Source organism: Chrysemys picta, chromosome 13 (assembly GCF_011386835.1).
Source record: "Chrysemys picta bellii isolate R12L10 chromosome 13, ASM1138683v2, whole genome shotgun sequence".
NCBI lineage: Eukaryota > Metazoa > Chordata > Testudines > Emydidae > Chrysemys > Chrysemys picta.
Genome location: NC_088803.1, coordinates 37597585 through 37623602, shown reverse-complemented (window position 1 = coordinate 37623602; position 26018 = coordinate 37597585). Strand labels below are relative to the sequence as shown.

Sequence of the window (26018 nt, the reverse complement as noted above, 5' to 3'; positions counted from 1 at the left end):
AACAAACCAGTTGTGTGCAATGCTTTTAAAACATGGTTTTATCTTTTGTTTTAGGTCTAATGATCCATTACTTAAATCCAGACTAGTGCCATAAAAATATGGTTCTATCTTAGCCATTACAGTGTAATTGGAATATGTGCAGTTAAAGCATCACTCCAAATTGTTCAATTTTCAGTTGTGAAAAGATGTGATTCCTATTACTTGAGACATATCAAATGAAACTGGACAAAGCACTGAAGAATATGCTCTAGGGGACCGTTGGATATGGCGTGAGCTAGATGAACTAGGTCTTCAATCTCCAGTTTCTCTGAGAACTAGCTATTTTGTGTCTTGGTAACAATCACATCCTGTTATGCATTAGCATAACCTTTATTTTAAAAGGCAAATCAAATACACCTGTTTAAATTTGGTGTAAAGCCAGTAATGTTAATTTGCTTGCTTTACTCGTAGTACTAAAATGTAGTGGGGAATAACTAAAATATTGTGTCCAGTTCTCTGCTCTGCTAGGGCCTCCTTCCACAAGTCTCTCTAAAGCTGGAGGATCTGGCGCTACATAATTCCCTTCTATCCCCCCTCCTCCCTGTGTAGTGGAGTTATCCAATAGATGTCCTAACCATTTCTACATCATTGACCTAGCTTTCTGTATAGGGGCAGTATCCTGGGAAAAGGACTCCTGTCTGCGGGGTCCCTATGCCCTAGCAATCCCTAGCTGCCGAGAATCTGCCAGCTATATAGTGAATGTTACTGCCCCAAGACACAGAAATGTAGTAAGGTTTCAACAAGGTGAACTGGGCCTTTAAATGGGTTTCAAGTCTTGGAGTGCTTGGCTGCCTCCCAGATTATAGGACAGCCACAAAGCCTTCTGGGAGAGGAAATGGGAATAAAAACCAAGCCCCTTTCTCAGTGTGGAAGGAGTCACAGCCTGCTGTTGTGGATTTCCAGAGGGAAGGTAACTATGGCCTGGGAAGGGTATGCACTGGGATTCCCAGCTGAAAGAGGACCGGGAATGGAACTATTGGAAGGGACTGGGAGAGCATGCAAAGCAAGGCAGGGAACACTCCCGGGTAAAGCAGAATAATGAAGCTGGAATTGATGGTGGCTGTTCTTCTCAGGGCCCAGGACAGAGGGAAGGACTAGGCTCCCCTGCACCTCTGTTCCACCACTAGGAGGTGGTGAGCAGATGCCAAGCCCTGGATAGAAGGGATGGGACTGCTTGGAACATTTGCAGTCAAGGGGGCAAAGAGGATTATTCAGGCGATGGCTTCCCTTAGCAAGGAAGACTTCTGTTCTTGACTGTAGGACTCAAAGCAGCACATAGCTCATTTTGCTAAGCAACCAACTTCCTGAGCTGAGGGGGAACAGAGGCAGTGACTGCACCTGACAGTAGACTAAATAGGCAGACTTGGCTTCTGTCTGGCACACTGACGTTTGAGTACAATACACAGTTTAAGAAAAATTAGATGTCAGCTTGAAGCTGGTTGAAAATTTGGATCTAAATGACTCCACTGGTGAAAGGCTCCCAAATGGGTATGGTTGAGCCTGACAGTAGTAAAGGATGCTACAAATAGCTTGTTGTGTTATATTTTGTAGCATTACAATACTGTAGTTTTGAGTGGACAGCGTTTCAGAAGTTAGGTTTTTCCCATTCTATCTGCCTTCTCCCCGTATTTAATAAACAAATTGCTTATTTTAACGATGAAACTGTGTTTTCTATTATTCCCTCAATTCATGCCCTGATTAGCCATATGTAGATATAAAACTATAATTAGCTGCAGTCATGGAATACTGTAGCTCTGGTTACACTAAGAGCGTTCTCAAGAAATCAGTGTCTGGAAAGAAATGTCTGGCTTACAGTACCTGTTACTGTACTATAAATTGCGTGGTAGGAACTCAGATCAGCTAGAACAGTGGTTCTCAACCCGCGGCCCAATTAGCACAAAGCTGTGGCCCAGCTGTGTGCTAAAAAAAAAATTCAAAATTTGCCACTCTGGTCTGGCAGAGGGTAGGCAGCCCTGCTGGAGTGCTCCTGCCAGCAGCAGGCCGGTGAGTGCCACAGGGGGGCAGGATGCAGGAGACTGGGTCTCTGGGGAGGTTTGTTGGGAGGGCTCCGGGCAGCGAGGAGGTGGGGGGACACTGGGCAGCATAGGTGCAGTAACTAGGGGTGTGTGGAGGTGCTGCAGCATCCCCAGGTTTTACGTGGGGCTCCGCTCCTGGCCCCGCTCAGTGGAGGGGTCTCTGGGAGGGAGGTGCTTGGCATAGGGGTCTATGGGAGGTTTTAGTGGGGGCGGGAGACGGGGCTCTCTGGTTTTCAACCTGCGGTCCATGTAACACATTGTGGGCCACATATGCGGCCCACAATATATCAATAGGTTGAGAACCACTGAGCTGGAGTATAGCTAGCCACTGGCCTCCATACAAATACAGTACACCTGCTGCTGAACAAGGGCAATTTACCAGATGCTTAGTTCTTTAGCCATCATACTGGCTTATTAATAATGGGGTCTCTTCTGTCTAGTTTTGGGGTTTAGAATGCGGAGTAAGAATTTGTCATTGTTTCTAGCCCAATACCTGCTTGTGGTTTTTAGCTGAAAAAGGATGTGGTGGTTTTTAAAAACAAACTAGTTAAAGGGACACAGTAAACTTAAATCTTGCTCTGCCTCTGAGGAAGTTTTGCCTATTACATTAATGTAAGTTACATTTTTTTCCGTCTGCTCTATTTTGTTCAGTTTGTTTACTTTGTGTGTTTAACAGTGCTCTTTGTATAGTCCCTTTTACTGTTTACCCCCTCATGAGTTTATTTTCTCTGTTTGGTGTGGGTCTTTTAACCAGAGCGAAGAGACAAGCACTTCTAAGAAATAGGAAAATAATACAGATTGGCATGGGGACTAAGAGATGTGTAGTATCTGAAACTGTTTGACTCATTTTGTAATTGACTAGATTTTGAGTTGACAGTCCCTTTTAATTAGATGTACCAGAAAGCTTTTTATTTGGATGTATGGTGTTACAGCTAATGTAATCTTTTTGTTTTGCTATCTGAGTCTCCATCTTTAGTTCACTTTTTTTATTGACATGAAATATAAACTGAAACCATTGGTAAGATACCAATTGTAACAGTTCAGTTCAATTAATTCTGTTGATTCCTTCAGTATTCGTAAGGGTCATTATTGGACTCTTCCCTTCCAGCTGTTCAATTTTGGTCACATTTTGTTTTATGAAGAAAAGTTACAATATATAAAATTCTCTTGGAGCAATACTTACACAATTTGTCATTTAGGAACTGGTAAAACTTATATTTAAACAGGAGTCAATTCAGCTAGGTAGTTCATAGATAATTTCTGTTAATGGTTTTCTGGTTAAATATGTAGCATCATCTGGTTTTGGTCATAAAATAAAATATATACCACAAACCATATACAAATGCAGGATGTGCAGTTTGCTATAAAAATCTTAACATTTGCAGATCCTAACTTATTTTATTTAACCTGTCTAATATAATGATGCATTCATGTCATTTTTAAAACTTTATTTTCTTGCTTATTTTGAGGGCGAAAGGAAGGAATTGCCTGTGCATAAATGTATTAATAAGCATGCTGTGCACTGTGGAATATATTGCATATTGTATTGAATGCATATATGTATCTTCATGTTTGCATACAAATTATTTTTGAATGTGTGTACGTGTGCATGCACATGTTTATATACTATACAACTTTTCATCAGAACAATGTGAAATGAGTTAAAGGTGGTATGAATCATAATGACAGGCTTGATGCCTGGTATCCAAGATACGTTAACATGCTGATAAGTTACTTGTTTCCCTGCTGTGAGAACTGGTTGCTGTATTTGATTCTTTGGTTGAAAACAAACTAAATTAAATCTGCAGTGACCTATATTGTGCTCTAGCTAATGACCCAGTTAACCTCTGGTTAATTTTCTGTCTCTTGGTGTCCTGGGAACAGGGACATGTTTACCTCAGTTGTGAAGAACCTTTAGAAATGTGCCACTGGCATTTATTATTCTAGAGCTGTGTGTTTTAATAGAAATTAGCTAATGGGCCATGGGGATCTGCAGAAGTTGCAGAATGCCAGTGGGGGGCTGTCTTTCTGTTTTCCTCCACCCTGATTTACATGACTAAGCATCTTGATTTTTTTTATTGTTTGTTTTCTTGATTATTGATCTGTCTTTCGTGCAGGAAATGGTTTGCTTAACGTTAATATTGGCAGCTTCCCAGAATCTGCCCCTCTGCAAACTGAAATTAAACAAGAATCATCTAGATATTGGCAGAGAGGGTTGCAAAGGCAATGCAGTGTGATCATTAAAGGGTTGTGATATGTAAATAAACCTTGAGGTAATCATAAAATAATAATGTAGACCTTGGCAAAGGGTGGACCTCCCTAACAAGGAATAACATCTCTCTCCAATGGGAATTTGATTCTGTACTAGCTGGGAGGGCCTATATGTGACAGTTTGACTTCTTCAGGAAATGACAATGGACTCAGTGCCAGGCACAATAAACAGGGGAATGAGGTCAGGAATTATCATATACACTCATGTATGCTGGAAATGCTGATCCTCAACTCTCTGTAGCCTTCATCATACTTAGATTGTAAACAACTCAAGGAAGGGAATGGCCCTGTTTCTGTATTCCTGTGCTCTGTAGCAGAGAGGGGCTTTGAGGCCTTTCTCACTTCTCAGTTTCTAGGCCTGCCCAGTCCCCAGCGTAAGTTAGAGCAGCATTAGGGACTGGTAACAGCCCCTTAGAGGCAATAAGCAGTCAAGAGTAGCTGAAGTGCCTTGTGTGTCTGCCATGCTCTCTTCCCATCTCCAGCCCACCTCCTACCCACTCCAGGTATAGTCCTATGCTGAAGGCTGCAAGGCAGCAGAGTAGAATCGTTCCACCAGCTCTGCACCAACTAGCAAACCCAGTGCTAGGAGTATTTGTCTCCAATTTCCTATGGCCTATTTCCTTTCTTGTACAAGCTGAATCAGAACATCAGTTATTACACGCCATATAAAGCTACAGTTCTGACTCAGAAGGGTTGCTGTCTAAATTTCCCCAGGTCATCTCCTCTGTCTGGCTCAGTACTCTGTTAGATCTTCCTGAACGCATCCGTGCTGTTTTACTCCTGCTTACCCATTACTGTAATATGTTAGTGATTAATTCTCAGACTGTGGCCTACGAGCAATTGGAGGTTTGTGAAGTGCGTGCTGATGGCCTACGGAGTGCTGATTAGTCACATGATGCTGGGTCTTTTTCCAGCTGCTAAACTGTATTAAAATAGCATTTAAGCTCTGTTAAAAGTTATCTTAATGTTACACTTCCATATAAGCAATTGCTGTAGTTGGCACAGGGATGTTTTCCAATGGTGAATGGGAAGGGTCTGCACAGTCATTAATTGGTGGTGAGGTGTCCATGAAACAATCTCCTTATTAAGGTCATGGTCCCCACTATTAAAAAGTTTGAGACCCTTTGAATTGGAGGCTTGAACTCACTCTTGAATTCTGTATTATTAGATTTGGGCTGGATCCAAACACACTCTTAACTTGGGAAAGGGCTGGATCTAGATCTGAACTTTGCAACTATCACCTCTCTGTAATGGGCAAAACCTAATCCTTAGGTCTGCTTTGACTAGCACTGATCTCTCAGGGAATTTGAGTTTGGTTCTGGAACTGAACTTTATCACTCTGAATGGTAAGCTACAAACAGAACGGCTCAGAACTCTTCAAAATCTCACTAAAGTTTTTCCAGAATTGTTTCAAAGTGTATTAGGTGCAAGGTTAATTTTTAGGTCGGTCTTGAGGTTGTTCTTTAAGGATCCCAGAGAAATATACCAAAGTATACATGCAATAGTTTTTCATCCCATGTTAGCTTCAGCACAAGTCCACCTTCTCCAAACATTTTAGCATTCAGTTTTCAAAACAATCTTGCTGTCTGAATGGACTTATCTAATTGCAGTGAGTCCCTTACTCAGCCTGTTTTGTCAAGGAACTATTGAAAATAATACACTTCCCTGAACCAGGCAAACCTTGGCAGCATGTGGGTCACTTAGTGGTTACAAATTGAGGCTCTGGGACACAGCTGTCCCAGAGCTGATCCTTTCTGTCTTTAACACATTGCCCGTCCCTTGTAGTTCTTACCTTTGGGGGTGAAATGCTCCATTATTTTTGCTTTGCCCAAGGCAACAACAGGAATAAGTGCAAGCAGCAGCTTGTGTGCTCAGTTGTTCTGCAGTGGTATAGCTGCTGTGCAGATAATGGCATGTGGAAACATTTTTATAGCAATGCTTAGTTCTGTGCTGGCCACACAGACACGAGGACTACACAGGGTTTAGGGCAGAACTTTAGCCGTTCATGTGCAAAACAGTAGGACACCAGTTGAGATGTCAATTTTTAGACCTAAGAAATGGAGCATTTTTTTTAAAGCAACATTGCTTCCCTTCATATCCCCCTCCCTGTCTCCATGAGGATCACCTCCTAGAGTTTGTTCTATGGCATTTTTACCCCACACAGAATGAGCCATGGGGCTGACCCCAAAACGCACAGATCCTAGGGGTTGCCCAGGAGGCAAGGGTAATCTGCACTAGCTCTGGAGCCTTGGGATTCTCTGCCCCAATTCCCTGGAGTGGTCTGATTCCGTTCCACATTGTGTGGGGACATTCTTGGAACGGGACTGTATTATTTCACAGATATTCTCCATAGTCCCACCTGCACCGAAGCAGGGCTGTGCACGTGCTCTCTACCCTTGTGGGGTCCAGGCTCAGCTTCTCTGTTGATTTCCCCACAGGGGCCGTGGTGGTGGTGGTGGTTGGTGGCAAAGGGGCACAATATGGCCCTACAAAATTATTAACTATTGCCATATGGGAAGTACATTCAGTGACTGTGTAAAAGCATCAGTGAAGCCTTACCTGAGTTAAAATAACAAAGGTGTCCTGAAGCTTTCCTGTTTTAAAAGAGAAAAAAATAACCTAGTTTTTATTTTGTTTCTTAGTGTTTCTGAAATACACAATTTATTTTCTAATAGAGAGTAACAATCCATAAATTGCAAAAGTAATTTTAAGTCCCAAGATAATCTCTTCCACTTTACCATCTGGAGCATCTTGAAAACAGGAGCTTTTTTCTGTCAGTCATCAGTCAGAGTACAGGGAATTCTGCATATGAAGGCAGCTACAGTACCCCACAGCTAAGTCCCTAGTCTTTTCTGTTTATGAGCTTATTCTGTCAGGGTCTGTTAGTTTTGGTATTGTTAGAGGTTTAACAGGATTTCAGACTTCTTGGTGGTCTCCATGGGTCCTTTGCCAATTTCACCTCTGCCAATTCCTTCTGCTGGAGGGGGGAAAAGTGACTGTGACTGAGAAGATTTGAATTACACAGGGTGTAATTCCTTTATCCATAAATTTATAAGGGATTGCTTCTCTCTTGGTTAGTGGTTTAGAGATAAAAGAGCCAAATTCCGAGCTTTTGTCAGAAAGGGAATATAGACTTCAGAATTTGCAATATGAGATTGGTATTTGGTGCCCCTTCATTTTATTGTTTTTTAACTGACAGCCCAATAAAATCTGTATATGTGTATGTAAATGTGGTACATTAGTAAAATATACTACTATACCATACACATTAATAATTTTGTGCACACAATTATGACCCATGTCACACATCCACAGAACGGAGCCAATATGGATGGCAAAGATATCTGTATCAGAAAGGGCTAGCACAAATTACTTCCAAGAGCAAGGGAGGGCCATATTGTGACCAACTGTAGAGTCCCTGGTGAGCGCCTGAGGCAGTGCAATTATGCACTGTGCATCTTACTTAAGACCCATGATGAAACCACAATTTAGCCTTTGTTAAAGGCCTGTTACCTAAGAGTAACGGACAAGCTGTAGGGGCAGTAGATGAATTCAATTGTCTGGGATCGTATAGATCCAACCAAGGAGGCTGTTCTAAAGAAATTGGAAGATGACTAGGGATGTCTCACTCAGCTATGGCTTCCATTTAAAAAAAAAAAAAAGTGTGTGTGAGGGGAAAGTGGCATCTCGAGAGGTATGAAGATGCGACTGGTGAATAACGTATATTTTTCCAGAACGATTTATGGATGTGAATTATGGGACGTTAATGCTGCTGGTAAGAACAAAAGTGAAGCTTATGAAATGTGATCTTGGCAAAGATTCTTGCAAATCTCCTGGACGGAAAACAGATGAATGCCTATCTTAGAAATGTTTCAGAGTAGCAGCCGTGTTAGTCTGTATCCGCAAAAAGAACAGGAGTACTTGTGGCACCTTAGAGACTAACAAATTTATTAGAGCATAAGCTGATGTTGGAAATCAGCAGATGCAACTGTATGTACTTTGGTCACATCAGCCACAGAGATGGAAATAACCTTGAGAACATTATTGTGGAAGGAGGTTGTTGTAGGAGATGATCAGCAAGAATATGGATGGATGGTGTGTGGAAGATCACTGCGGAGTGCTCAAGGTTAGCAATGGGTCATGAAGGCTTTAAAAAATTGTTCTATAATGTCACCAATACTCAGACATGAGTAAATGGACAGACAGACTGACTGACTTAAGAGTGTGTTATTGGTGGCTTCTTATGTATTTGCATGGTGCCTAGCACATTGGCACCCTACTCCATGACTGGGGCTCCAAGACTCTGCTGCAAACAAATAACTAACAATAATAAATAATTAAAATTTAAAATAGCAATAAATAAAAAATTTTCATTCCTGATTCACATTAACCCATCAAGTCATGTACTGGCCAATAGCTGATGCTTCATAAAGAGTTTAAGAAACCATGAGACAGCTTTTCAGATATCTTACTCCCTGAAAGCATGGGGCTTGATTACCTTTATTAGCTTGCATAATTACATATCTGATTTATGGTTTTGGTTTTATTTTAAACCAAGTGGTATATCACTACAAATAAAAGAGAATATTTCATGAGATACCCAGTGCTCATCTTAGTAAATCACACTTTCAAGCTGTTTTTGATTTAGGTAAAACAATAGAATTCTCTTCCTCATATTTAAGTTCTGCAAGGCCACTACCCTTTCTGCCTTCAGTTTCCTTCCAAAGATGCACTTCTGTGGTAACCCAAGAAACTAACTGGCTGATTATGTTTAAGTTGTAAGTACTTGGGAACAATTTCTGTATCTTTATACTTTTATCTCCTCATGGTTCCCAATCCTGCTGAAAAGGCATAATGAGTGGGGTTCCGCAGGGGTCTGTTTTGGGACCGGCTCTGTTCAATATCTTCATTAACGACTTAGATATTGGCATAGAAAGTACGCTTATTAAGTTTGTGGATGATACCAAACTGGGAGGGATTGCAACTGCTTTGGAGGACAGGGTCATAATTCAAAATGATCTGTACAAATTGGAGAAATGGTCTGAGTTAAACAGAATGAAGTTTAACAAAGACAAATGCAAAGTGCTCCACTTAGGAAGAAAAAAATCAGTTTCTCACAAACAGAATGGGAAAAGACTGTCTAGGAAGGAGTACGGCAGAAAGGAATCTAGGGGTTATAGTGGACCACAAGCTAAATGAGTCAACGGTGTGATGCTGTTGCAAAAAAAGCAAACATGATTCTGGGATGTATTAACAGGTGTGTTGTGAGCAAGACACGAGAAGTCGTTCTTCCGCTCTACTCTGCTCTGGTTAGGCCTCAGCTGGAGTATTGTGCCCAGTTCTGGGCACCGCATTTCAAGAAAGATGTGGAGAAATTGGAAAGGGTCCAGAGAAGAGCAACAAAAATGATTAAAGGTCTTGAGAACATGACCTATGAAGGAAGGCTGAAAGAATTGGGTTTGTTTAGTTTGGAAAAGAGAAAACTGAGAGGGGACATGATAGTAGTTTTCAGGTATCTAAAAGGGTGTCATAAGGAGGAGGGAGAAAACTTGTTCACCTTAGCCTCTAAGGATAGAACAAGAAGCAATGGGCTTAAACTGCAGCAAGGGAGGTCTAGGTTGGACATTAGGAAAAAGTTCCTAACTGTCAGGGTGGTTAAACACTGGAATAAATTGCCTAGGGAGGTTGTGGAATCTCCATATCTGGAGATATTTAAGAGTAGGTTAGATAAATGTCTATCAGGGATGGTCTAGACAGTATTTGGTCCTGCCATGCGGGCAGGGGACTGGACTCGATGATCTCTCGAGGTCCCTTCCAGTCCTAGAATCTATGAATCTATAAATGACTGAAAAGATTTTGTTTTGACTTTCCCCGAACAGCTCATCTTGGCCCTGAGAATTTCATCCCAAAATGTGAATGTCTGGGAAAGTTATGACTACATTAAAACACAACAGTGGCAAAGGTTCATATTTAATTTTTTTGTAGTTTTGAAATCAAATGTACAAATTGAGGATTAGGGCCTGATCCTGAAGTAGTTCCATCGACTAGGATCGTAAGTCCAATTATTCTTTTGTGCCAACATAGCAATATTTATATTTAAACAAAAAACAAAACCTAAAACTGAGTTGTTTTGCAACTTTAACTGTATAGTGGATACAACTGACTAATAATACCCTTACTTGCACTGAGTAGCACATTACTCTAAGTGAGGGCATCAGTATGTCCTCCCACATAATGTAAATCTCCCCAATATATTTCCTTGCTTGTAGTATGTTGTCTCATGACTACACTGTTCTTCTAAAGAAGTTGTTCATATGTGAATATGTAGTAGAGTGATATAAAAGCAATATTTTATTCAGAATATTTACAGAAAAACGTTAAGCATGACTGCATCAACTTTTGCATAAAAACTAATTTTCAAAGTTTCAATCCTTGAATATAAATCGTATGATTTTCTTTTCTCCTGCAGGTTACTCAAAAAGCCTGACACACATCACCTTTATCATGACACCTCACTGTCCGGGTGAAACACAATACTGGCAAATACAGTACATACAAATTTTCCTTTTAAATTAATATGAAAGTGAAGGAAATTCCTCATTTGGACATAGGATAGCGACAAACCCATCCAAGTCCACTCATGCAGCTCACATTGGGCTGTATTACAGTCTCATGCAGATATTCATTTGAAATAACTGCATTGACTTCAGTCAGTGGAACAGAGCAAAACTGGGCCCTTATATGTATTTTTTTCCTTTCTTTCTTTAGACTACTACTAGTTCAATAGGGTCCTTTTTACACCTTCAAAGAGGTGTTTGCAATATTGCATAGCATGTGCATTCTATATGCTTTTGTATGTAAAGTCTTTGTTTTTGTTATAATAAAATTTTATTCTTGGGGCAGGAGGGAAAGGGGGGGGAGAGAGAAGTGGGGCATAAATGAATGTAGATTAAGGTTCTCTGGTTTAACTGAGATGTTCCCAATTTAGGAATGAACTTTGTCTCCCTGGGGGATGCAGTGCTCTTGAGGCTATTCTCACTTATTCCTAACTGTCCAGGTCCCCTAGCGGCTATGATGTTACCTTCTTCAGAGTCTCTCGACACAGCTATAAATGAGGGCTGTCAAGTGATTAAAAAAAATTAATCACAAGTAATCACACTGTTAAACAATAATATAATACCATTTATTTAAATATTTTTGGATGTTTTCTACATTTTCAAATATATTTATTTTCAATTACAACACAGAATACAAAGTGTACAGTGCTTACTTTATTTTTATTTTTGATAGTCATTTGCACTGTAAAAGAACAAAAGAAATAGTATTTTCAATTCATCTAATACAAGTACTGTAATGCAATCTCCTTATCGTGAAAGTTGAACTTACAAATGTAGAATCATGTACAACAAAGTGCATTCAAAAATAAAACAATGTAAAATTTTTGAACCTGCAAGTCCACTGAGTCCTACTTCTCGTTGAGCCAATCGCTCAGACAAATAAGTTTATTTACATTTGCAGGTGACAGTGCTGCCCGCCTCTTGTTTACAATGTCACCTGAAAGTGAGAACAGGCGTTCTCGTAGCACAGTTGTAGCCGGCGTTGCAAGATATTTACGTGCCAGATGTGCTAAAGATTCACATGTACCTTCATGCTTCAACCACCATTCCAGAAGACATGCGTCTATACTGATGACCTGTTCTATTTGATAACAATCCAAAGCAGTGCAGACCAATGCATGTTCATTTTCATTATCTGAGTCAGATGCCACCAGCAGAAGGTTGAGTTTCTTTTTTGGTGGTTCGGGTTCTGTAGTTTCCGCATTGGAGTGTTGCTCTTTTAAGATGTCTGAAAGCAAGCTCCACACCTCGTCCCTCTCAGATTTTGAAAGGCACTTCAGATTCTTAAACCTTGGGTTGTGTGCTGTAGATACCTTTAGAAATCTCACATTGGTACCTTCTTTGCATTTTGTCAAATCTGCAGTGAAAGTGTTCTTAAAATGAACAACGTGCTAGGTCATCATCCGAGACTGCTATAACAGGAAATATACGGCAGAGTGCGGGTAAAACGCTTATTTTTTTTAATGAGCGTCAGCATGGAAGCATGTCCTCTGGAATGGTGGCCGAAGCATGAAGGGGCATACAAATGTTTAGCATATCTGGCATGTAAATACCTTGCAATGTCAGCTACAAAATGCCATGCAAATACCTGTTCTCACTTCTGGTGACATTGTAAATAAGAAGAGGGCAGCATTATCTCCCTTAAATGTAAACAAATTTATTTGTCTTAGTGATTGGCTGAACAAGAAGCAGGACTGAATGGACTTGTAGGCTCTGAAGTTTTACAATGTTTTGTTTTTGAGTGCAGTCATGTAACAAAAATCTACATTTGTAAGTTGCACTTTCAGGACAAAGAGATTGCACTACAGTACTTGTATGAGGTGAATTGAAAAATACTATTTCTTTTGTTTATCATTTTCGCAGTGCAAATATTTGTAAGCAAAAATAATGTACACTTTGATTTCAATTACAACATAGAATACAGTATATATGAAAATGTAGAAAAATATCCAAAATATTCAATAATTTCAATTGATATTCTATTATCTAACCGTGCAATTAAAACTGTGATTAATCACGATAAATTTTTTGGAGTTAATCACGTGAGCTAACTGCGATTAATCGACAGCCCTAATATAAACATAATTAAGTGCTTTTTAATTCACTGATGAAAAATGCCAGTATTGCAAATACTGAATTAACATACAACCTTATAAACTCTCACAAGACAGAATTGAGACTACAAAATGCTTACTACTGACCTACACACTTCTTGCATTTCATATTTTAACCCCAGTCTTGTGTTCTGTATCTCTTCTGACACTTACAGTAAGTAGAGCATGAAGGATTTTCTGTATTTTGAAAAAATTAAAGATTTTTATTAGACTTCAGGCATAACAAACTTTCCCATAGCTTAAGTTCAGATATAACCTGGGCATGCCTTAGGTATTAGATACACATCAGTAGAGAGAAAAGGGGGCCATGTTCAATATAAATGTAAAAAAGCTTTAGACACTTGTGATTATCTGTCGCTTTGCCTGAATAACTACAGCAGCTTGGAAATAGGAAGGATTTGGCAGGGAGACCAAAATTGCAAATCCTTTGCAACAGCACTACGCTGAGATTAAGTTCCTGTGAAATATTTTCTCAGTCACTAATCTCACACTCCAGGGACAGAACTGTGAACAGTTTACAGCATATAAATCTCATTTTAATAACTGCTTCCTTGAGCCTTATTTTTTTTAATAGTCATTGCCTTTTTTGATAAGAAAATGTTTAATTCCTTTACAGTAAATGTACTAGAGATTGTTAATCCTCGTTTATTTTATAATTGTAGACATTCTATGGTAATTTGCAGAATGTTGGGAGTGAGGCTTGATGCATCATATTCCCTATTTACACAATTTTCCAACAGTGCAGGTTCTTTTATTGCAGTTTTATGTCCAGGAATAGAACGTGGAGTATCTTAACATCTGTTTTGCCTTTATTCAGAAAATAATACTTGGCTTTTCAGGGCATTTTGTATGTGAATGGGAAAGGATACAAAATAATGTGTTTGAAACCTGAAGCACTCCATATGAATTATTACACAATAAGTGGGCACTGCAGGACAGATTCTGTTCTTATTTACACCAGTGCAACTGTGATTGGAATCTAGCCTAAAATTTAGTGAAAAAGTGAAATTATGCTCAAAATTAAGATTATGAATTGCTCAACAACCGTAGCCTTAAAATTGAGAAAAATCCAGTAATTTCAAGACCAGAAACATGAATCCTAAATTAAAATTGGAGCTGGAGAAAGCTAAAAAAAGTTTTGTTTTGTGGGTGTGAAAGGGAGAAGGTTTGAGTTTGTTCTTATGGACCTGAATTCATTTATTTCACTTCTCCTTATTGGAAACGCAGTACTATGTCCTCCCCAAGGGCAATGATGAGACTTTCCTGCTAATATCTGATGATTTAGATCTGACGTCAACAGATGAGAAGAATTGTTTCTTAGAGAGACTCCACTTCCTTGCTTTATTCTGAACCCTGCTTCTGGGAAAACTTGTAAAACAACACTCCTAGGGGAAGTGGGTAGATTGTCAGGTGCAGTGTCGCAGCTTTTTACTGGGGTTGAAAGAAAACTGCCACTTTTTAAATGAAAGCCTAACTTGATTATCAGATTGTCCTCAACATCAGCTCTCTAATAGTAATTATGAAATAATAATACTTTGCACTTCATTGGCAAAGCTTATCTGAGACTATTGAGCACTTTACCTACCTCTCAAGGGTCCTGCCAAGCGTCATTACCTAAATGTTTCCAATCGCATCGTTCTCATTTTCCAGACTGCGAAGGCTGAAGCGGTGAGAGATGGAGTTGCCCAAGGTCACAGAGGAACTTGGTGTTAGAGCTGAAAATAAAACTCAATAGTCAAAACTTTCAAAGCAGTTCATGGTAATTTAGCATAAATTTTTAATATGCGGTGGGTAGCTAAATTCCCCTGCACAGCTTTCAAAATCTCAAGCAGGAGTTTCTAACTGCACTTGACCTGCCTAGACAACACCCTCTGAACATTTTCACTGAGAAGAAATTGGAGAGGGGAGTTATTCTTTATTTCCAAAGCAGAGAGCAGCCAAGGGATTTTCTAAAGCTGGTTTTATTAAGGGCCACTGGCACTCCAATTTTACAGGTTCTGTTTTATGAAGTGAATTAACTAAAATATGGCATTTTTCTTTCAAACCAACTGCTTTTTAAAATAATGCTATGACAGAAATCAAGGCAAGGAGGTTGAGGAATGTAAGCGTGACGGTAAAATTCCAACTTGATTCCTAATTCATCTAGTTGTGCCCCTCTAGTACAAAGTATTTGGATTGCTGCATGGCTTGAGCCAGATCCATACTACTCCAGTGGTACATGGGGGCCCATAACCAGACTCACTGTGCAGAGGAATCCTCAGGAAGGTCCCTAGATGATCTAGAGCTGAGTTAGTGACTACACAGTCTCCCCTCCCCCCCCCCCACCTTGTCTCCAGTGCAGGGAATGTGGCCATGGGGAAAAAAGGTATAGTACTTATGTCCCAGCAATCCCCAGCTGTTGGAAGAATCTTCTGATGCTATATGCAGCTGATTTGCAATGGGGATCAAACTAGCTCCCAGTCTCCAGGTTTCATATTTGGGGAGCTGAAAAGGTGGCATAAGGGTGATGTAGCAGGACAGACCAGAAAATCTGGCTGTTTTATGTGCAGTAGTTCAGAGCAACAACAGGGGGAGTTCAGAGAAGAATGGCAGTATGGTGCTTTGACTTCAAATTTGCTGACTTGTGGTGTTTTTTGTGGTGGTGGGAGGGGGGTGTTTATCATTACCTTAAAAATGTTAATGTGCCAACTTTTAAAACAGAAATTTCAGTCTAAGAATATTACCAGGAAATATCACTGGGAAAGATGCAGCATACTGAAGCTCACTTTTTTTGAGAGAGAGATGTGGTCCCTAAATCTGTACTCTGTTATAATGCACGGGTGATAAATTTTAATGTTACTTCTATTAGCAGCTGTTAAACAGAGAAAAGTGTCATAGAGAACTGCACATTACAGTAGCGCTTTTAATGTTTACCACTGAGCATGACAGTAACCTAAAGGAGGATTTATTCTAGACTCCTCAGTCTCATGTTTGCATGTTTATAAACATGGGTGTTAAATTGATGGGGTGGGGGGAGAGAAATGTACTAAAGTGAAGAGACTCGGTCTGTAAAAGGCAACAGAGGGTCCTGTGGCACCTTTGAGACTAACAGAAGTACTGGGAGCATAAGCTTTCGTGGGTCAGAACCTCACTTCTTCAGACTAACACGGCTACCCCTCTGATACGTCTGTAAAAGGGCCTTGATAAAAGTATGACTGGTCCAGGTGCTCCATGAATCCTAGAAATATAGGTCTGGAAGGCACCTTGAGTAGTCATTGTGACAATCATGGTTCAGGGGAGAACAAGGATCCGAACCCCAAAGAATAAGCAGTTGAATCAACTGCTTGTATACAATGTGTATAAAAATGTCAAGTAAGGTCTTTTGTGAAAGTTTGTATATAGATTATGGTTCTGAATGTATGCAGATAATGTGAAGAAAATTGTAACTGTGGTGCAATTACAGCATCATACAGCCAGGAGGGGCTCCTCCCAGGCTAGTTCACATGAAACTATCTTCAAGGACCCATCCATGGTTGAGCCAGGAAGAGACAGTTGTGGATCATTAAAGTTAATGGGCAAACATTAAAACATTTTGAAACTGAAAAGAAAACCCTACTCTTGGAAAACTATGAAAGGAGGGAATTCTCTCCCAGGGCCGGCCCACAACATTTTGGTACCTGACGCGGGGACATGCTGGACGTTCACAGAGCATTTTCTTTCTACATTGAAAGAACAAAAACATGTAGAAAATCACCTACACTATTTGTTTCCGTAACAGAATGCTCAAAGGGGCAAACCATCTCAAAACAGAGACTATCCAAATGGATATCTGGATGTATGTTGTTTTGGTAGCACAAATGGAATCTACAACCTCCACTGGGAGTTCGCACACACTCCACCAGAGCACTGGCAGCAGCTGTGACCTATCACTGACATTTGCAGAGCAGTTACCTGGGCAGCAGTCCATACTTTCACTAAACATTATGCTTTAGAACAACAATCAGCATCAGATGCTCACTTTGGACTTACGGTGTTATCCACCATCAATAGACCAACTCCAAAGCCCTCCCCTCCACTGAGAGGCACTGCTCAACAGTCACAGAAAGGGGACCACGCACAGGGATACTCCTTGCAGAAGAAAAGGTTACTTACTCCCCTTGCGCAGTAACTGAGGTTCTTAGAGATGGTTGTTCCTGTGGGTGCTTCATGACCCTCTCTCCTCCCCTCCACTTTGGAGTTTCAGGCTGATTCTCTGAGGTAGAGAAGCAACTGGGGGACGGTTGACTGCGCACCGCTTTGTAACAGCTCAGAGCGGCGCAAGACCGCTATTGCGTGTGTGCGGCCCAACCGAGCACTGCTACCACAGATCTCTGATTTACAAGCGCAGAGCATCAAGACACCTAAAGTGGAGCACCCACAGGGACAAGCATCTCTAAGAACCTCAGTTATTGCACAAGGGGAGTAACAGTCTCTTACAAGGCTGGCAGTTACAGAACCCCTTACTGGTCTGAATGATCCACAAAAATGTCATAGTCAAATCCAGCCCCCTGTGCTAAGCAGATCAAGTAAACCTTAGACCATCTCTGGCAGGTCCAATGTGTTCTTAAAAACCTCCAATGATGGGGATTCCACAACCTCCCTTGGGAGCTTGTTCCAGAATTTAACTACCCTTGTAGTTAGAAAGTTTTTCCTAATATCTATCCTTAAAACTCCCTAACTGCAGATTAAGCCCACTATATCTCATCCTAGCTTCAGTGGACATGGAGAGCAATTGATCCCCATCCTCTTTATAAAAGCCCTTAACATATTTGAAAACTGTTAACAGGTTCACCCCTTGGTTGTCTTTTCTCAAGACTAAACGCACCCAGTTTTTTAAAAAACTTTTTGTCATAGATAAGGTTTTCTAAACCTTTTATCATTTATATTGCTCTCTTCTGGACTCTCTCCAATTTGTCCACATCTTTCCTAAAGTGTGGCACCCAGAATTGGACACAATACTCCACTTGAAGCCTCACCAGTGCCGAGTAGAGCAGGACAGTTACCGCCAGTGTCTTATATATGACATACCTGTACAAATAAAGATGTCTCTCTAAGAATTGAGAGAACTAATGCCATGAATTAATGTGAGTATTTGAAATTATCTGTCCTTTATTTAGAGGAAGAGACCTTTCTCCTGGTAAAAAGTAGAAATAATTTCTGGTTCCAAGCATGAAACCAGTGTAATTTCCACCCACAGATCAGCAACAATGCTGCGAAAGCTATGTTATGTGAGACCATATTTGGAATGGCCTTGGTCCCATGTGCAGCTCCATTGTAGAATACACACAGTAGGAGTACTGTAAATTGCTCAGGGGAGGGCTGCAGGAGGTTAGATCAGAATGTGAACATACTGATTATGTCACTCTCGACCTGCCCTGGAATTTACTGGTATCTCAGCAGACCTGGCAGAGTGACTCCTCTGAGAGTAGTGTGGTGAGGTTTTTTTAATGACACCAGGGGTTCGGTGTGGTCGGTTTTTATCCTGTGGATCCTGCCCTGCTCATGGCTTTACAGGCATATGGGATGTCTCTCCTGGATTTAGCGTTTTTCCTTTTAAGATGACTTACATTGAGAAAATGATCCTCAGTAAGGTGGCCTAACTACAAGAAACCCTCATCTCTTTATGGATGGGGACATTGTAGGCCTGTCCTCGTTCATGGCAGCATCCCTTCATGTTACATGTGGGTTACCCTCAGGTGAGCCTGCGGGGGGCTAGATTTGACAAAAATCCTACTAGGAGTGCTGCGGACATAGGAATTGCCATACTGGTTTAGACAGGGTGGAGAGGAGACATCTGGCCCAGTATCCTGTCTGTAACGGCAGCTGCTTCAGAAGAAGGAACCCTGCAACAGGCAATTATAAAGTAACCTGCCTCCAGGGAAAGATTCCTTCTGACTCCCACCCAATCGTTAAAAGTTGACATACCACAAGAGATGAGGGTTTGTATTCCTCTGCCTTGAGTAGCCAGGAAGAGAGTGCAACACAGGTATGTATACTCTGTTATGAGCATGCATGCCTCTGTCACAAGTGCAGTGCCGATAGTTGATGGGTTGCCCATCTGAGTAGATGCAATTTTAGTACTGTTCTAGCCTTTAAAGGGACAATTTTAATGGGGTTCGTTTATTAAATTGTCCTGGGGTAATGGAGAGTTATGCTCATGTTGGACAGTGATGCTCTATCTTAAGTTATTAATATCAATGTATAATAGGCCTAACAATGGGTTAAAATAACTTTTTTATAATTATATTTAAATATAAATATCAAAAATAACTACTTTAAATTATATTCCATTACACCAATTAAAATTGCGTGTAAAATGCATGTCCATTTTGTTTGCCGAATTTGCATATGCTGTTACTCTTCCTCCCCACCTAAATGCAGTAGGTAATTACACATACAGAACAGCAGAAGCATATCTAATTTTCCATCTGTGTTTGAAGCTATCACAGTTGTGAACTCACAAATTTATTTATCCTGTTTAACAGCCATGGGTGCAATTATCCCCTGCAAAAAGGAAACCCACCTATAGGGCAGAAATCATGCTACAATTTCACTTTGTAGCGATTTCTTCCTATTTGTTTAATCAGAGAGCACATTGTGACAGTTTTGACTTCTCCTCTTTTCGTGTTAGTGCAGTGGTTTTCAACCTCTGGTCTGCAGACCCCTGGGGGTCCGCAGACTGTCTAAGATTTCCAAAGGGGTTCACACCTCCATTTGAAATTTTGTAGGGGTCTGCAAATGAAAAAAGATTGAAAACCATTGTGTTAGTGGAGAAGAGAACACGGGCCAGTATTTTTACAGTCTGTATGGTGATATTGAAATGTATAAAGCATTATCTCTGACAGGAAACAATGAGATGTTGGTTTCCAGTTTCAACCAGATAGTTAAGAAGAATGGTATTTATTTCTTCCTTAGTAAAAGCCTGAAGCAAATTCCATCTGTGAATTTGTGATGACACGTTATAATAAAAGAAGCTTCCGTGACATGTCTGCACCAGAGCCCCGATCGGATTTTTCATGTTAATTCTGCATATTGTTCCAAACCTTACCCAACAGGTGTCATTCATGCTGGGTTATGAATGTACATATGAGCTGCATCCTGTAATTCTTATCTATTTAATCAAGCACACAGAAACCTAAAAGGGGAAATGTTGTTTTCTAAGTGACCATAACTCTTCAGAGTTACCTGTGAGCTTTGTAATATCACACAGATATTTAAAACAATCACAGACAAAACTGAATAGATTAAACTGGAAATAATTGACTTAAAGACTTTCTAAAGTTGCAAATTAAGTTAGCCCCCAGAGAAGAAAAGCAGCAATTTTCTATATCTTAATTAAAAGATAAATAGAAGATAATTAGCGATTGGCATTAAAAGCATTTTTATTTGGGTTTTTAAACCTCGAACAATATACAGTAAAATATAACCAAATGAAGGCACTGTAAAATTTTATTGTAAAGGGGTCAGAGAGTAGCTGGTTTCAAAGCTTTAAATTTGTTTTCTTAAATTGGGTTTTGGCTGTCCCTTGCAGTGAATGGTGGGTTGTATACTATAACTTTCAATGGCTTCATAAAACAAACTGGACTAAAACTTCGAGATGATTTGATCTATAGCAGCAATAAAGTGTGGGCACCAGATTTGGGGGAAAACGCCATAACTATTTAATTTTAAAAAACTCTTCAAAAAATCTGACTGCTATAGCATCAAACTCCATAATATCCCTTATCTCCACCAGGAATCATCAAATATTTTTACTAATGCTAGGGGAACAAAACTAAACAAAGGGTGTGCTGAGTTGTCAGAAGTAGTAAAAGCCCATTGATGGGGTCATAGTTAACAGAACTGGATGAATCCCTGGAGCATAGTTCTGTATTGGGTAGTGGTGGAATAGGTGATAGATTTTCTATGAAAATGATTATGCATATGGAGATACAATATTGCCACTTAAACAAGTTTGATTCAGTTATACTTTGGGAGCCCTGCGTTTATGTGCATTTCTTGGGACTGATGGAAGTTTTTTGTATTGTATGAAATCTTTTATATATTATAGGTTATGTATTACAAAACACAGTAGGTTGTTTTCATTCCACAAGGTTAAACATGCTGGCACTTCTTTAACTGGTAAAAAAAATAACTGCCCCCCCCCCTCCACCCCATAACTATTTTTAATATCATACACTTGTAGATTAAACTTAAAATGCAAAACATCATGGCATCTAGCCTCAGCATTTAAAAAAATCACCAGAGTTAATTATCTACTGGACTCATACAGAGCTACCACCATGTAGTTGTTGGAAGTGTGGAGCACACCATGGGATTTTGTCTGTTCCCTTAAAGTTAAACAAATGCTTAGTACTTTTTTTAGTCTGCTGTTCACGTTGACATGTTTTTCCACTGATGGCTATGTAAATAGGGTGGAAAGTCTATAAATCAGGGTGGGGAAGAACATTCAGAGGGGTGAGTTGTGGCCTGGGCCAGCCCCCAGGGGTATAGGAAAGGAGCACCACCCAGCTCCACTCCGGTGCTGCCCCCAGTCCCACACTGCGGCCCCACTCCCAGCCCCGACCCCAACTGCAGCACCGCTCCCGAGGGCAAATTATATTAGGGGCATGGGGGAATGTGACTTAAAAAGTTTGGGGATCACTGGTTTAAATTGATGTAATGGCCTTTTGACTAAAAAAAACTTTTCATCATAATTCATCATTCCCTCTTTCATGGTTAAACTAAGCAGTCCTTGTAAGAGAGAAGGCCCTTCTAGAGCATTACAGGACTGCCCTGTCAATTTTCTCCAACCATCTCCGGTTTTAAACATAGGCATCTCTCCTTCCTGCTTCTTTTTTGGCCCTTTGAGAGGGGTTTTGGTGAAGAGGTAGGAGATCGCAGCAGGTTATAAAACTGTCAAGCATGGGACTCCTCTGCAACAGATATGAGAAACTGTTCTAGACCCAGGAGCTTCTGGTAGAGAAGGCTCCACTTCCTGCTCCCTGAAGTGTACATGGTGCTCTATTCTTCATGTCACAAGATGGGTCCCTGAAGGAAAGGTGGTCTGTGAGATGGCTTGGACTGATTCTATCCCAGGCTTTGTTAAGCTAGTATAAAAAGTGGAAATGGATCTGGTAGTCAACTGAAGCCAGTGTAGGCTGCAGGACACCATAATAATGTGTGTTCTTTGGCTTGTCCTAGTGCGGAGAGGGTGCTATGTTGTGGATCAGCTGAGAGGAGTGGATTAAATCATCTGGTCCCAGGTAGATGAAAAGAAAGTATTTGACTTGGGTGACTTGATGTCTGGGTTTCAAGGATGATAATGAGACTAGCATGAACCCAAGGCTGTGAACTATCATGACTGCAGGGAGGCAGATGCCCTCAACTGAGGATGCAGTGGTAGTATGTCAGTTCCTAGAAAGGCTTACTTTTCCCAATTGGCTTTGCTTCAGCCTTTTCCTGGTTCAGTTTGAGTCAGCTGTTCTTCATCCAAGCAACTTTTTACACTGGATTAATATACACATGGAATGTATTCTATTTTTGCAGCCAATAATGAATCTCTACTATAGAAAATGTGGTTGACAAAAATAAAAGAATGAAGAGAAATGGAGCAACTTTCTTCCTGTACTAGATTATCAACTGAGAAGAGGCACAGTGAGATTAACTGGTTTTAAAAAAATCACGTATAGAGTTTATTATAATGGCTTGCATACATATTGTAACCCATGACTTATTCTCGCTGACTCTGCTGTGTTTGCATACTCCCCTTTTTTTTACTGTTTATTACATAACTAAAAACTGTTACGTACAGTGCCATCGAACATCTCTGTTCACTTTCAGGTGACACTGTAAATAAGCGGGCAGCATTATCTCTCTTAAATTGTTTGTTTTAGCGACTGGCTGAACAAGAAGTAGGACTGAGTGGATTAGTAGGATCAAACGTTTTACATTTTGTTTTTGAGTGCTGATATGTAAAAATAAAAATAAGAGATTGCACTACAGTACTTGTATGAGGTGAATTGAAAAATACTATTTTGTTTTCTACAGTGCAAATATTTGTAATCTAAAATACTATAAAGTGAGTGTATTCTGTTGTAATTGAAAGCAATCTATTTTTAAAATGTAGAAAAATATCCAAAAATATTTATAATAAATTTAAATTGGTATTCTATTACTGCTTAACAGTGCAATTAAAACTGATTAATTGTGACAGGTTTCAGAGTAGCAGCTGTGTTAGTCTGTATACGCAAAAAGAACAGGAGTACTTGTGGCACCTTAGAGACTAACAAATTTATTAGAGCATAAGCTGATGTTGGAAATCAGCAGATGCAACTGTATGTACTTTGGTCACATCAGCTCTATATGCACTCTATATGCATCCGAAGAAGTGGGCTGTAGTCCACGAAAGCTTATGCTCTAATAAATTTGTTAGTCTCTAAGGTGCCACAAGTACTCCTTTTGATTAATTGTGACTATTTTTAATCTAGTTAATTTGTTTTGCATTAATTGCTTGAGTTAACTGCGATTGACAGGCCTACACAGAATATAAACATTTTCTTAAGTTGTAATCACAATTACTGTTGTACAGAGGAACTGCTTGGTAGAAGTAAATATGCATGTGCTAATGTCTTTGATACCACTACATAATGCTAAAAGAACGTTGAAAAGTAAGCAGATTTGTGAAAGGTTTTCACAAAAGCAATATTATACTCCATAATTGTACATATGTCAAAATCAATATGCAAAGCATGTGATTAAAAGACAAGCACAGTTGGCATTTGAACATCCGTTTTAATTGAGGCTGCTCCTACATTCTGTATGCTACAAGGAAATTAACAGTGGTGTTGCAACCCTTCAAGAAAAATTAATTATCCCTGCTGATTCCCAGTCCCTATGCTTCCTTCCTAACCCTGCACTCTTGTACCCTAGCAGGTTTGGAGTGCCACTGTTTACACATTCAGAATATTGCATTGCCTAGAGCAGGGTGTGGGGCATTTCAAAATTTACCAGCTGTTTCAGGTCACTTACAGCGTAGCCATATCTTTCCTTTTGAATGATTTATTTAGATGGCCTCTCATTGGGTTGTCTGGGGTCTGCAGAGACTGTAACTATATGAAGAAAAGATCTAAATCTGTCAGCTCAAGAGAAGGGGATTTGTTTGTAGTCAGAGAGAAAAGGGAATTAGTTTGCTTTTTGAGTCTGACATGTGGGTTCTCCCCAGGTGCAATACCGAAAGAAGGATGGTTGTCAACCAGGCATTTCCTGATTAGAGATGGAAGGGAGATGAAGAAAGAGTGAATGTGACACATTCGGGGAAGGCAGCAGAGATTGGAATAGTTTTTCTTTTCTGTGTTCAGCAAGACATGTGAAATTGTGTGTGCAGAGATGTGTGCATGCTCTGTGCCTCTGAGAGGGGGAACTAGTTGACGTTGTCAGAACTAAGAACATAAATGAACAGGGGACGTGATGGGAGTCATAGCCTGCCCCATAACCTAAGTAAAAGAGGACACTTGTTGAAATTAAAGAGAAGTAAAATTAGAATGATAAAGGGAAACCTCATTTTGTATACCTTGTAGCCACCCAATCAGCCGTAGCAATTCATGGTCACCTGAAATTACCGAGACACATCATGCAGCTGATTTTTAATTTAAAAAAAAAAGTGAGATCAGTGTATGACCATTAACAACATTGCAGATAATCTGAGGCAAATCTCATACTTCAGGGTAGAAGCTGATCATTTGCAGAGATCAGAAGGGGTTGGCGTGTAAATTTCTGCACAATTGGCTGAATGCAATATCGGATGGGGAGGGGATTTCACTTTCCTCTGAAGCATTAAATCTTGGCGACTGGAGGAGGAAGGTTAAAAGATTGGCTACAATATCAGACAATCTGCTAAACCTAATTCTGTTACCTTTTAAAAGATTAAATGGGTGTAATTATCCATGCGTTCAAAAACAACAACAAAAAGTTGTCACACTTGAGTTGGCAACTTTTGAAGGTATCCCTTTTAATAATATAAAATTCCATATTTAAGTAGTGACTCAAATTCTGTTCTCATTTGCATCAGTGTAAATCTGAAGCATCGCCACTCTAGTTAGTTTTGGTACACTTTGTAATCTAAAATTTTGTCCACTGTAATAATATGAGGTATATGTCTATAGTTAGCTTGTTTAAAACACTGCTATTTAATTCTGTACAGTACTTGCTATTTAGGATTTTTGCTTTGATCAGTAATAGAATTTAATTTTTCAACCAGCGCTTGTCATACGTGTATCTCAAAATGTACAAAATGATTTATCTTTGAAATTTGTGGGGTATAAAAAGCACAGTATGAAACCAAATTCTCTACTCCTCTGTAATGGAAAGACACTGGTAAGCTTTTAGCTATTTGAATACATTGTAAACACTATTTTATTGGATGTCAAAAGATCCAGATTTTTTTTCCTTATTGATCTAAACTTTCAAAAATTGGTTCTGAATTTGTACTGCACAAACTTTATGCACATGGAAAACTCCCCACTGATATTTACAGATGGCATTGATGGAATAGAATGGGTAGAAATCTAAAACCTGATCTATCAGATGCTGTTTATAATACAAAAGTGGGTTTTTATAGAAACAGAATTGCTCAGCAAATTTCTTTTAAAAGCAGGAATTTCAGGGTTTTTTAAAGAGATTTGTGTCACTTAATGTCCATCTATGCTTATAATGGTATGTGAGCACCTACTAGCATGGGTTAATTATGAGAACTGATAATTTATATGCAGTAACTTAAGACAATTTTAAAAACAGGGTCTATATTTTAATAATCTCATGCTCATTGTGTCTTCTGTGATCTGTATGGGGCCCTGAAAATATGGTATTTCTATACCTCAGAAAATGTTGGACTTGAACTATATTCTAGGCCTTCTTTAAAATAGCCAGTAATTAAATCAGTCAAA

General features: G+C 39.8%; 1 protein-coding gene across 8 annotated transcripts in view; it reads left to right on the top strand.

The window, feature by feature from the left end:
• Positions 1–26018, top strand: part of SULF2 (sulfatase 2) — a 260049-nt gene that overhangs the window by 38739 nt on the left and 195292 nt on the right. The window contains exon 1 of one of the 8 annotated variants that reach the window (XM_065566656.1): positions 2667–2687. The exons of the other annotated variants lie outside the window; for them this stretch is intronic. The gene's annotated coding sequence lies outside the window, so the exon portion shown is untranslated. Of the gene's footprint in view, positions 1–2666; positions 2688–26018 lie in introns of those variants that run through there. 8 annotated transcript variants of the gene reach the window in all.